The 7,692-nt window shown below is 41.6% G+C and overlaps 1 protein-coding gene across 7 annotated transcripts in view; it reads right to left on the bottom strand.

Moving 5' to 3' along the window:
- LOC129680835 (broad substrate specificity ATP-binding cassette transporter ABCG2) overlaps positions 1-6,241 on the bottom strand; it is a 56,642-nt gene extending 50,401 nt beyond the window's left edge. For 2 of the 7 annotated variants that reach the window (XM_055612596.1, XM_055612598.1), the window contains exons 1-2: positions 6,031-6,241; positions 5,474-5,599 (exon numbers count right to left, since the gene is read on the bottom strand). The gene's annotated coding sequence lies outside the window, so the exon portion shown is untranslated. The remainder of the gene's footprint in view (positions 1-5,473; positions 5,600-6,030) is intronic. The other 5 variants (XM_055612594.1, XM_055612595.1, XM_055612599.1 and 2 more) reach the window with 3 other exon arrangements.
- Positions 6,242-7,692: the final 1,451 nt, after the last annotated feature.

Here is a 7,692-nt window from a genome sequence, read left to right as displayed (position 1 = left end):
GGAGCAGTCTGTTAGGCCACAGAGGAGGACTTTGCAGCCAGCCCTGAAGATACCTGATAAAACAGGGTCAGATGAAAGGGGAGGAGGTCCTCCCCTATCAGTGGACATGGAAAGGGGCGGGGAGGAGACCAGGGAGGGAGTGTGGGGTTGGGGAGGGAATGAGGGAGCGGGATACAGCTGGGACACAGAGTTAACAAAATGTAACTAAAAAGAAAAAAATAATAAATATATTTCAGAAAAAAAAAAAAAGAGAGTTGGGTAGAAATTTGATCACAAAAAAAAAAAAAAGAAAATAATGTTTTCATCAGTGTTTTATGATTAAATAGACAGAGTTGCTAATTTTTAATCTTTTTGGTCTCTCAAACTCCATCATCAAAGTGATTATCATAAGCAAGAAGATATATCGGCCTCTCACACCCCTGGGATACTAATAGGATACATTTAGGCAAGACTTTATTTCATGAAACTGTTCCTCCAAAACAGAATATCAACCTGGTCATGACAAAGTATCGAATACAAAGGAGATGCACTGTACACATTAATCCTCTCTCGAGTTGAGACCATGAATAAAATAAGGTGTGTTTTATATATTGAAAGCATACATATTAAAAGAAACCAAGCATATAGTAACTAATTATAATGTGGCAAGTTCACATGAATCCTAGATCAGAACAATGGAAAGATAAAAGAAAGTGAAATCCAGTGACCTGACCAGCACTACAATACTGCGCTAACATCAGATGGTTAGCTCGGCCAGCTGTGGTAGCTATGCATGGTACCAGCGACTGCTCAGGACTAGACAGCTGTGTTCTTTATTTGCAGCTTTTTTAGTTAAGTCAACAAATGCCTCAAAATTAAGACTAATAAAAATAAACAACATTTTTCAATGTTCATATTGAAAGCATAATCTTTAATTTTGAAGACATTTTAAATCCAAATTTATATAATTCAGTCAAACTTATATTATTGCAAAGTACTATTTTATAAAAAAACAACATATAAAATGTCTTGAAATTCATAATTTATGATTAGCTGAAGCTGCCCTCCTATCACCCAAGCTTCAAAGAATACCTCTGACCGATGATGAGAGAATATAACCTGGCATTCTATTGCATCTTTTCACACTTGGAGTGAAAGAATGAAGGAAAGGGTGGCAATTCTTTTCTGTTGAAAACGCAAGCCTCTTGAATAATCTCTAAGAGGAAAGCTGTTATTGAAGGTAAGTACTTATGACCTTTGAGGATAATTACTCTGGCTTCCATGGGTGGAGTGCTGAAGAAAGATTGAGCACATTTTCCTGGGAGAAGGGAGATCTGTATCTATATCTGGAATTCAAGATGTGTATTTAGACAAATTAAGTAGCAAAAAGAGATCTCTACTGGAAAGGATCCACTGCCTAAGGTGGCTACTTCTTCACTTTGTAAACCAGTCCTATGCATGCCAAATAAATTCTTTTTTTTTCTTTTTTTTTAGCATAGATTTAAAGGTGGTGGTGAGTGGGCTGGTATGAATTTAAAAGTATACTATTAGCTTTAGTCACAACAAGTTATACTACTAGATTGCAGCCTGTTGCTCTGTAACTTAAGTATACATTTTACTACTTAAAGTATCACAGGAGGTATACTGGATATTTGAAACACACAGTTTCTCTTCTACACTCACAAAAAGGAACATTCTTGTAACTGGATTGGAGACAGGCACATACACCTTGTAACTTTCCACAAACACCAGCTTTGGTATCCAATAGTCCAACAATACGTATTAACTCTAGCTACTTAGCCATCAACTAAGGGCTCAGTCCCATAAGATGACCCCTTCTTCAGACAGCAATCCAAGTAGTGGGCTGTTACCTGTACTTCTAAATGACTGGTTATAAAAGCTGTTTCCCACAGCCTCCCTTGGGTTGAATAGAAATGACAGGTTCACAGAATGCAGAGAGACACTGTTCTTAGTTTACAAAGGACATTGATAGCTGAGCTGTCAATCTATAATCTATAATCCCAGCAGTAGATCTATAATATATAATCTCAGCAGGGGAAAGGGGATTGCTGCAAGTTCAAGGCCAGCCTGCTCTAGATAGCAAGTTCCAGGCTAACAACAGCTACATGGTGAGAACCTTTCACAAAAGCACAAATTCAAACAAAAGAATAGACATAAGTGGCTATTAGACATAAAATATAGGATAAACATACTAAAATCTGTACACCTAAGGAAGCTAATCAAGGAGGAGGACTCTGGCTAAGATGCTCAATCCCCATTCAGAAAGTCTGGGCACAGGGGTCTTTTCTGAGATTGATACTCCAGCCAAGGACCATTCATGGATATAACCTAGAACCCCTGCACAAATGTAGCCCATGGCAGTTCAGTGTCCAAGTGGATTCATAGTAATGGGGACAAGGACTGTCTCTGACAAGAACTGATTGGCCTGCTCTTTGATCACCTCCCTCTAAGGGGGGAGCAGCCTTACCAGGCCACAGAGGAAGACAATGCAGCCACTACTGATGAGACCTGATAGACTATGATCAGAGGGAAGGGGAGGAGGACCTCCCTTATCAGTGAAGTGAGGGAGAGAGAGTAGGACTGGAAGGGGAGGAAGGAGGGAGCTACAGGAGGGATGCAAAGTGAATAAATTGTACTTAATAAAATAATAATAATAATAAAAGAATAGTTGTTATAAAGGACAGGAATGAATGACAAGAAAAATATCTACTCTCAGCAACACCAGTTAGGGTCCTCAGCAAGACAGCTTTTAACTTTTATCCCACAGAGCTGAGAGATGTCCCAGTCCCAGGGTGTCAATGCGTTTATCAGGCAAGTGAAGCTTTCTGTTCAGATATTATTACTGAAGTTTTATAAAGCTGAACCACCAGCCTCCTTCCTCCCTTTCCAGAGATCCTCAGGTGGAGCCAAAGTCTTAACTTTCATCACCAGGTGATTCTGAGACTGTGCCCACCCTAAGGCTATCTTTGAGCCCCACTGTAAGCTACCTCACTCATACAAACTGGGGTGTGAACAAAGTAGGCCCTCTGGTTGGGATTTGGGGGTGTAGCTCAGTGATGAATCTCTGGAACTCAACCTTATTAAGAATAACAAAAGACACAAAATGTCAGAAAATACTAAGACTTAATTTAGGGAGATCTCTGACTGGGAAGAGGGAAAGATCAAATATATTTTGTACTGTGCCACAGTAACGCCATCCATATTATGGAAGAGGAGCAAAGGTCAGAGAGATTACTAATCTAAGTTAGATCACAGGGTGTTAGATAACAGGGGGTGTCTCAGCTTCCCCACCACTTCGGGTACATACAGAAATAATGGGGAAGTCCTATTTTCTCCATTTCTACTCTTCCTGCAACTGTATTCTTTCTGTGTTTATTACTAATAATTGTTAGAAACAAATTTGTACTAATTTAAAGCAAGAGGCTAAAACTACAAATAAAGTTGCAGATAAAAAATGCAGCCTAAATTAATGTCTATCAGTGTATCAATTTAATGTCTTTGTGATACCTAAAATAGGACCCACTAGCTATATGTGACTTGAAACGTGGACAGTATGAACTAAGTTGTACTGTAAATAAGACATACAAGAGATTTCAATTATTATAAAATGCTATCTCAATGAGTTTCATATGGATGGCAATTATAAATTATATTTAATATAGTATTTTAGACACACATAAATATATTTTAAATAATAAAATAAATGTTATTACAGATAAATATTTTATAGTTTCTAAACAATATGTTGTCTTCTTTGAGTCTCACAACTATAATCTTAGCTTGGCAAGAGAAGATATGAACTATTGACTGCTAAAATTGGGTCGCTAGCACTTTAAACTTTTTCCAGGTCATGACTCTATTCGTTTAATACTTACATAGTATGAAAGCTTGAACAACTTAATCATTTAACATTTCTAGTGACAAGTCAGACAAAAACACGAAATATTCACAGCCCACTTTCCTGGAACTTCAACTGACTCATTCAGGGTCCCTTAAATAAAATATGGGTCATGCTAACAAACTTCTGTATTTCCTGGTCTCAAGAAGAAACTGTAGTACTGATGTGAAGTAGTTTATTTAACAATGACAGAAAAGGAATGGCACAGTACATAGGGGCAAAGTTCGTTCTGTGTTTCCCAATCAAATCATATGTTCTCTTCTTCCTGCATGCCTTTATAGTGAGCTACTCTGAGGACTTGCAGGATATACAGAAAATGTACGTTCATGGACCAAGGACACAACTCAGTCAGTAGAGTACTTGCAAACATTACGACCTGAGTTGTTATCCCAATGCTGGTGAGGTAGCAATAGGCAGAGAAAGGTGAATCCCTGGGGCTAACTGATAAGCCAGCCAAGTCTACTCTGGGAGTTCCAGACTAGTGTGGGACCCTCTCAGAAAACAGGGTGACATAGTGGGTGGCCTATGAAAGGACACCTGAGGTTGTCCTCTGCCCTCCCCCCAACATACTTAGGTTAGGCAGAGAGGAGGGGAGAGAAGAAAGAAGATGAAGGGAAGGAATGGGAGGAGAAAGAGTAAGATAAAAAAAAGAGAGAGAGAGACAGACAAACAGACATGGTGAACACTGATAAAGCTCAGTACCCCTTTTCGCCTGGGAACTCTAGATTTCCTTCTCTTAAAACGCCTGCCTGGTAGCTTGGCTGTGAGCATGACAGTGGCTGTGAAAACACTGCATACAGAAAGCCATCTAGACCACACTGAAGTCCACTCCTTGTAATTATTCCAAGGAGATGAAGATTTTAAGTCAAATTAATGGAATGGCTCATGACAGGTGAAATGTTTTCTTCTCCTTTTAAAATAACTCTGCTGTTCCTTACTTTCTGTCCCTTCTTTTCTTCAGTATAATCACCGGTGGGCCGCAAACCAGGGCAGATCTGCTAGCTGGGTAAGGACAGTTAGGAGTCCTAGAGCACTCAGAGGCTCTTCTCGTTCTTTGTAAGGCATTCACCTGGAGCGTCTTCAGAGGGAAGCCACAAAACTTAGTACTTTCTAGAAACTTACTTTTTATCCTGCAGGAGAACTTGAATTTCGGAATGGTACCAGATGCAACCAGAGCTTAACTTTCAGCCATTCCCCCAGGCTCAACAGTCACAACCCAGAGATCAACCTAGCTTCCATAGGGTCTCTAATCTTATCAAGATAGCATTTGCTCTTCCTGAGATACTCAACATACTCGTTGACATTAATCATCACTGGAGCAGGAGAATTACTGTCTATCCATATCCATTCATCTATATTTTAAACAACTGCTATACTACCACCATTGATTATGATTCCCTAAATACTTCATTTGTCTTTGTAAGTAAATCATGAGATCAAAATCTCTCAACGGCTTCCCAGCAAATGGCTAACAACAGTAAAGCAAAGGCAAAAATCAACAATAAAACAAAGACTCAACGATCCACAGAAAGTTTTTCAGTGTTATTTTAGTAACTATTGTAATAAGCTGGTTACCTTTTTAAGTTAATTATTAGAACTCAATGACAATAACTTGGTGATGGTTCCGTGGAATGGCTGGTGCAGGAGAATATATAAGCTCGAGGTACAAGCTAGCCTGTAAATCATAGAAATATCTCCACTCTGAGGACAACAAAACAAAACACAGTAAATGTAGACAACTGTAAAAAGCAATAAGGATGTATTATATCCACGTATGAAATTGTCGAAGAACAAAATGTAAGGCAAAAATTAACAATAAAAGTAAGGCTCAATCTCCACAGACAGGGAGCCCAGCACAAGACGCCTAAAATTGACAAACTTTAGGCCTCGCAGGTGGGGTAGGGTGGGTGTTAAGAACAGGTGGTTCAGTCCCCTTGAAAACGTCTCCACCTATGGTGCTGACTTCGCTCAGCCAGTTTAATCAACCCGTCCAAGAATAACTACACTTTTCAAACGTTTGGAGCAAATCGGGTTGGACTTTATCCTCACGTCCTGAACAGTAAGACCCGCTATCACCACACAAGCGTCTGGAGGAGAAATGACCGAAGTGTCAGTTCGCATTTCCTACTCACTTTCAGAATCTATTCCGGAGACGCAGCGGCCCCCTTGCCCGCACTGCTCGACCCGCAGTCCCGCTACTCCTGCTCGGCTCCAGGCACACTCACCGGGCCTCCCGCACTCTGCTCGACTTGCAGTCCCGGGAGGAGCAGCGACTAAACTGCCCGAACTTGCACGCTGACCTGCACACGCCCGCCTGCCCAGAGCGTCTGCTCGCCTTCTCAGGCGCCTAAGGCTCCGCCGGTGACGTCAGCTTGCGCCGCCGGGCCAATAGTGCGCAGGGAAGCCTTACACGGGAGCCGCTGGACACACGTGGGCGGGGGGCTTCCTGCACTGTGGAGGAGGCCAGGCCCTGCCCTTGGGGTCACCTAGTTCCTTCACTCTCCTGAACTTGGAGGAATCGCAAAATCGCGAAGATTCAATTTAGGCAACTTACTATTATGATCGAGGCAGGCTGCACTCTGTGTGCACTTTCCCGGGATTTACGGAGATGGGGTAGATGGCCTCCTGATGAGAGAAGGGGCTCTGCTCCTCAAGTTACCCGAGTCCGCCCTTGTTTGGAGACTTTACCAGACAGCTGCCAAGAATGGAAGGATCCTCTGCTAGAAGTTGGGGACTTATCTTAGGTGGATGTACGACTAGAGTAGGGGCAGTTCAACGCCTTAGAAAGACAGACATAAACTGGAAGACAGGAAATTCATCTCTCATGCGTGCGAAACTTCCAAAGTTCAGGTAATCCTGAGAAGTACCAGCTATGGCTGCAGTCTTAGGGTCTCCATTGCTGTGCTGAAACACCATAGCCAAAAACAACTTGGGGGGACAAGGGGTTATTCTGTTTACACTTCCACACCAGTCAACCATTGAAAGCAATCAGGGCAGGAACTCACACAGGCAAGAATCTGGAGGCAGGAGCTGACACAGAGGAGTGCTGCTTACTGGCTCCCTCACTTTGTCTTGTTTTGTTTTTATGATAGAACTCAAAACCACAAGCCCAGGACAGTGCCCACCTGCAATGGGCTGGGCCCTCACTAATTAAGAAAATGCCTTCCAGGCTTGCCTATGGCCACATCTTAAGGAGGCTTTCCCAGTTAAGATTCCCTGTTCTCAGATGACTCTAGCTTGTGGCAAATTGACAAAAAGACAGCTGACAATTGTGAACTTGACACACTAATACAACACTGTTTAACAATAACTTGTTGTTGTTGTTATTGTTTTTACATCCCCAAGTTCTTACATTAATAAATATAACAATATAAAAGTTAGGTACTTTTTACAGTTTACAAGTTCATTCATTCTCTCTTAAAAAAAAAAAATCTTAAGTCTTTTTTAAAATCAAAGTCTCTACCTGTGTGGAGGTAGAGTTCAAATCAAAATGAGTACAATCCTTTCTTATTCTAAGAAGAAAGAACCAGGCACCGTCAAAATCAGACCAAAGCAAACCAAAGTCCAACCATGTAAAGGTCAGGGCCAGGCCTGTGAGATTCAGCATCTGGGCTCGTCCAAAGGGCTTGCCACAGCACACACAGCTTGTCTTGTAGTCTCAGGCCTTGTCCACTCTAGGGCTACTGTCCTTAGCAGCCATTCCATGGTACTGGTGTCTCCAAACTGCTGGGGACCCTGCTGAACTGGGCTGCACTTTCACCAATAGCTTCTCCAGGGTTCTCTTCTAGTACTCC

The sequence above is a fragment of the Psammomys obesus genome, unplaced genomic scaffold (genome assembly GCF_907164565.1).
Source record: "Psammomys obesus unplaced genomic scaffold, mPsaObe1.curated_primary_1811, whole genome shotgun sequence".
In the NCBI taxonomy this organism is placed as follows: Eukaryota; Metazoa; Chordata; class Mammalia; order Rodentia; family Muridae; genus Psammomys; species Psammomys obesus.
The sequence above is the reverse complement of the archived record's forward strand: the minus strand, read 5'-3'. Positions and strand labels throughout refer to the sequence as shown.